Source organism: Jatropha curcas, chromosome 5 (genome assembly GCF_041381405.1).
Source record: "Jatropha curcas cultivar XTBG-Jc1 chromosome 5, XTBG_Jcur_1.0, whole genome shotgun sequence".
Taxonomy (NCBI): Eukaryota; Viridiplantae; Streptophyta; class Magnoliopsida; order Malpighiales; family Euphorbiaceae; genus Jatropha; species Jatropha curcas.
The window spans coordinates 1605437-1611436 of record NC_143155.1 but is presented as its reverse complement, the minus strand read 5'-3'; the positions used below and the strand labels follow the sequence as shown (position 1 = coordinate 1611436).

General features: G+C 31.9%; 1 non-coding gene across 1 annotated transcript; it reads left to right on the top strand.

Annotated features, from left to right (window-relative positions):
• Nucleotides 1–1184: 1184 nt before the first annotated feature.
• On the top strand, nucleotides 1185–4208 carry LOC105629955 (scarecrow-like protein 34). Its single transcript, XR_016321016.1, has one exon. It is a non-coding gene; the product is annotated as a scarecrow-like protein 34 (transcript).
• Nucleotides 4209–6000: the final 1792 nt, after the last annotated feature.

The following is a 6000-nucleotide window of genomic DNA, read 5'->3' as shown; positions in this document are numbered from 1 at the left end:
CTTGTTTCTTCGATCCAATTTTCATGTGCAAGACTCGGTGTTTGACTCGTCACTCGTTTTTCTCTTCTGTCCTTTTCAAAACAAACCGTAGCTTTGTAATACTGTCCGACATGCACTCTTCGAAAATTGTTATTTTTTCTCTCAAAGAGAATCAAAAATAGTATTCCATTTATAGTTTTTCAATAACCAAACAAAATAATCACTTCACGATAGTAACTACTGTGAAAAAAAAAAAAAAAACAAAATTCAGGTCATTACCCTTTAAAATGAATTTAGCATGTGAAATATATTTATAAATTCAATTTTTTTAATATTAAAGGAGGATATCAAAACATGTATCTATTGTCAAATCATATATGTACTTACTATTAAATTATATTTTATTGTGCAATTGAATTTTTCATTTGCTTTTATTTTCTTAGAGTATCCTTAGGATAATAATTTTAGAAGGTCATGAGAATAGATAGTTTTAGAAAGTTTAACTTGTGAAATGCATTTGAAAATACCATCCTTATAATAAAATTTAGTTTAGTTACATTTAAATCCATAGAATTAAATTTTTCATTTTTTTTATGTAAAACACAAAAATTTAGATTTATTAATCCATTTAAAAAATTTTGCAAAAGTTATTTATTTCCAAACGGATGGTCAGATCAATTCGACAATATTAACTGTTGTAGGTAGTAGCTATTAGCTGTTCTATTAATTTAGAGGGTAAAAACAATAGATACAATAGTCAAAAATTTTAATTAAATTTAAACGCTAAATGTTATAATATTTAACGATAAACGTTAAAAATTACGTTTTATAACATTGCAATTTATAAAAATAAGGTTTTGATTTTATCAAAATATTAAAATTAACAAAAGCTATTACCCAATCCCGCCTCAATATAATTTTGTAGATAGTTAAAAAATTTTGATATAAACATATACAAAAGATTTAAAGTTTATTAAGACTTAAAAAGAAAATCAGTCGAGCATATCAAGACATAATCTAACAGTAAATATTGTATATATATGATCCGCCGATGAATTTAGGTTAAATCCACTTTAATACTAAATAAGAAAAAAAAAAAAAAAGATCAGGCCCGAAAATGAGAGCGGTTGGCCGGTGGATTGTATATTTAATGGACTGACAAGTCAATGACCAATTAGAGAAAGGTCCTTCGGAGTGCGAAAATAAATGGTGGGAGAGAGAACTTATAAGGTCATTAGCCCAAATACTATAGATGTATGCACCACATATTTTTCGGCTCTCTTTAATCTGTGAAAAATATTTTTATTTTATTTCTACATGTGATGATTCCTGGAATGTAATGCCTTATCTTTCCTTAATTGTTTATAAAAGCGCAAAAACACCAACTCTATTATGCTTCAAGAAATTTTTTTTTGGTCTTTTTCCTAGGTACAAGGTTATAGTTCTTGTTCTTTCTCCAACTCTTTGGTTCTTTTTCACTTGCATTCATTTCTTTCTTCTTGATTTCTCTTTTCTCGATAGTAACTGATAATGAATGTTCATGTTTCTTAACTTTGGATGATATTGCTTTTGTTTTTTTTCTTTTTTTTTTTTAAGTAAATATATATTTCATCTTTGCTTTTGATTTTAGTATTTCTTATTTGTATGGAATTCATTTGCAAATAAAATCAATTCTATGATGGTGTATTCAGCAGGGAAGTTTGAATCTTTTTCATTGTTTAGAGCTAAACTTTGGTGGGCTTGCCTTTTGTTAGAAGAATTTTAGACATAGATAGATATATGAGCATGGATCCTAAATATCGAGGATTCTCTTATCATACATGTAATTCCATACTTGATGAGCAATTAACCTTTCAAAACCCTAATCAATACCTAAATACTGACAGTGAATTTAGATTTTTTAGCCCTTTCTCTGATCTTAGTTTCATAAGTGTTCCTTCTAATCCTCCTGATTCTGGTCAAAATGATTTGGGTGTGTACTTTGCCTCTAGTTCTGAGGTAGAGTCCTTTGAGTCTTCACCTGGGTGGAGTCCGGAGGGAGATGCTTCATCTTCTTCCTCTAGTGACAGAGATTACATTAATCCAGTTCTTAAGTACATAAGCCAAATGCTTATGGAAGAGAACATGGAAGATAAGCCCCACGCGTCTTATGATTCTGTAGCTCTAACTGCCACAGAGAAGTCATTATATGATGTTCTTGGTGAACAATATCCTTTTTCTAATTCACCTCAGCCTCATATCAACCATGAGAGTCCAGATAGCGATCATTTGGGAAGCACCAGTTATATTGCAGATCCTCGGTGGATTGCTGATGTAGGAGGGTCGAATCCTGTTTCGTCTCAGACTTCTATTTCCAATGATTATCATTTCCAATCCAATTCACAATTTTTTGTCAATCCTTCAACTGGTCTGCCTGAAATTGGCAATGGGCTCATGTGTAATTCGTCTGTGAATGAAACTTTGTTGCAGTTCAATAAAGGCTTAGAGGAACCCAGTAGATTCCTTCCTAAAGATATTCAATTAGGTACTGATCCAGAGAGCAACACGTTTATCACAGAGCAAAAGGAAGAGGGTCAAGTGGTGATAGTGAAGGAGGATAAAATAGAAACCACATGCTCATCTGATAGGTCAAGGGCTACGAAAAATCATGAACGAGAGGATTCAGATTTAGATCAAGGGAGAAATAGCAAGCAGTCAGCTACATATGTGGAGGAGAGTGACTTATCTGAAATGTTTGATAAGGTATTGCTTTGGCCTCCTTTGGAAGACAAAAAACAGTGCTATGTCCTTCAAGACAAGCAAGAGGTAGCAAGCCAGAACCCAAAGCCAGATGAACAATTAAAAAGATTGAATGGTGGTAAGACTCGTGCGAAAAAACAAAGCAAGAAGAAGGAAACAGTGGATTTGAGGACTCTAAACATTATCTGTGCACAAGCTGTCTCTGCAAATGATGTAAGGACTGCTAATGAGCTCCTGAAGCAGATTAGGGAGCACTCTTCTCCTTGGGGTGATGGGTCTCAGAGACTGGCTCATTATTTTGCCAATGGTCTCGAGGCTCGGTTGGCTGGCAGTGGGATTGGAATGCAAAATTTTTATACCTCTATTGCTTCAAGGAAGACGACCGCTGCTGATTTGTTGAATGCTTACAAAACCCATCTCAATGCCTGCCCATATAAGATGCTCTCAATCATCTTCGCAAACAAGATGATTTTACGTGCAGCTGAAAAGGCAACAACTCTTCATATTATAGATTTTGGCGTCTTGTATGGTTTCCAGTGGCCTATTCTTATCCAGCACCTCTCTGTGCGAGAAGGTGGCCCACCAAAGCTACGGATTACTGGGATAGAGCTGCCCCAACATGGTTTCCGACTAGCGCAAAGAATTCAGGATACAGGTCGTCGCTTAGCTAAGTATTGTGAGAGATTTAATGTTCCATTTGAGTACAGACCTATTGCTGCTCAAAACTGGGAACGTATACCAATTGAGGACCTCAAGATTAATAGAAATGAGGTTCTTGCTGTGAATTGTTTGGGACGGTTTAAGAACCTACCTGATGAGTCATTTGAAGATACCTGCCCGAGAGATGCTGTTCTTGAGTTAATTAGAAAGATAAATCCTAAAATTTTTGTCCATTTTGTTGTTAATGGAACTTACAATACTCCATTCTTTGTTACAAGATTCCGGGAGGCACTTTTCCATTTCTCATCTCAGTTTGATATGTTTGATTGTACTATACCTCGTGAGAACCAAGAGAGGATTTTGTTTGAGAGGGAGTTTTTTGGGCGAGAGGCCATGAATGTTGTAGCATGTGAAGGCAATGAAAGGGTTGAGAGGCCTGAAAGTTACAAGCAATGGCACTCTCGGAGTTTAAGGGCAGGGTTAAAGCCACTCCCATTAGACCAGGAGGTTATAGAAACGTGCAGGGAGAAAATGAAGAAATGGTACCACAAGGATTTCGTACTCGATGAAGACAGCAATTGGATGCTTCAGGGATGGAAGGGTCGAATTATCAATGCCTCCTCCTGTTGGGTACCTGCATAAGAGTTTTCTGAGTGGCATTTTAGTTGGAGTTTGGCTTGGAAAATCATTTCTTCCGGAACTGAGTAGGCACAAATAACTATAAATTAATACAAAGATATAAATTCATTTCAAGTAATCTTTTTTGTTTCCTCTTGTCTCTTTTGCAATGAAACATTTTATTATATGAACAATTAATTTTATGCTCATAACTTATGCTTTACTGGTAAATTTTTTAGATGCTCTGAATCTGAAACTACCTGTGGAGAATTCTCATATTTATGAATTCTGAAATGTTAGTTTCTTATCATTTGATGGTTGAATTCTCATATTTATGAATTCTCTTTTGGGACTTTTCTCTCTTTTTATATCAAAAAAAATATCACTAAACTAATTAAAAAAAGTCTCAATAAACAAATCCCAAATTAGATATTATCATATCTAAAGAAAAAGTTTCGGATGCTAATGAGAAAATTAAAAAAAAATTTAAATATATTTGACTGATATTTAATTACAAATATAATTACAAACACATAACTTTCAAATTAATCAATTTTCTTCTAATTAAGAAGCAGCCATGAATACAGACTTACTGATTTGTCATTAACCCAAATTTTGTCATTGACCTAATTAATTATAGCCGTCCAAGTGCTAATGAAAGTCTAGATTAGGTTGCATCTTCCAAAATGAGGAGAAGGAAAGGAAAATAAAAATAACTTAAGTAAAAAACAAAAATTGTTATATATATATATGATTGAAACTGATTTATTCAACAATTGGTTCAAACTTTGATTCGATTCAAAAATCATCACTAGCCGCGTTAGTTCCAAATCCATAAGGTATTCACAAATTTTAAATGCAAGATACCTATGATTAAACTCATTAATATAGCGGGTAGCAGATGATGGATATCTAAATATTTATATTTTTACCCGGTTCATTTTCATTGCCGATAATAATTTTTAATTATTTATACTTTTATTAAACGGATGAGAGTGAATCAAATATGCTAAAATAATCTCTTTATTAAAGTTATTATGTATTGACATTAGTTAGAGGAGGAAAGTTCCATTATTAAATGAAATGAATCTACCCAAGTGTTTAGATAATTATAGTGTGACTTAACTAATATAATATTGCTTTAATATTATTCTATTGGGAATATTGAATGGACTTTTTATTTATTCTAATAAATATAATAATATTCTAATGCATAATAATTTATAATTATATATATACTTGAAATGGACTGTTAGGGATCCAGATACATTGTCTGATGAACACAATCATTCAGGCTGATTTTCTCATTAGGAGGCTATTAAAAAATGATTATTAGATGCTGCTGAGTCTATGGCTCTTTAATAATGGATTACTTTATAAAGGTAATCCGGTGATTAGTTTATTATATAAATAAAAATATTAAATAAATTTTTAAAATAATATTTAAGAAAACTTTTAATTTTTGAATATCTATAAATAAATAATCATAAATAGCATATCTTTTTCTTTCTTTCTTTTCAACTCTAATTTTCGAACCCTAATTTTAGTTTAAAGCTGTGTTGTTCATCGCAAAATAGTGATCATGGAAAATATGGCTTATCACTCCACCAATTTATCCAATGACTACAGTACTATCAGCATTACGATTAACAATTTTAACCATTTCACAAACGTTAATTTCTTTTCCACCCTCAAAATAAAAAAAAAAAAATTATAATCATCACTTCATTTAATAGATAAAAATCAAAGATTCGAAATCTTCATTTAATAAGTGAAAATATTGAATTTTTTTTTTATTCGTTAAAAGACCGAAAAACTGAAAGAATATTATAAACTAGAAAATAGAGTTGAGAGAGATCTCCAAATTGAAATCTTCAACTATATCTAATTGAGATTCAAAAAATTGTTAAATGAGGTTTGTGGGTGAAAACTTATTAGTCAAAAAGTTAGTCCAAGTTTGATGTTTAAGGATGAAAACGGTTCATTTTGGTTGTCCCTTTCGTG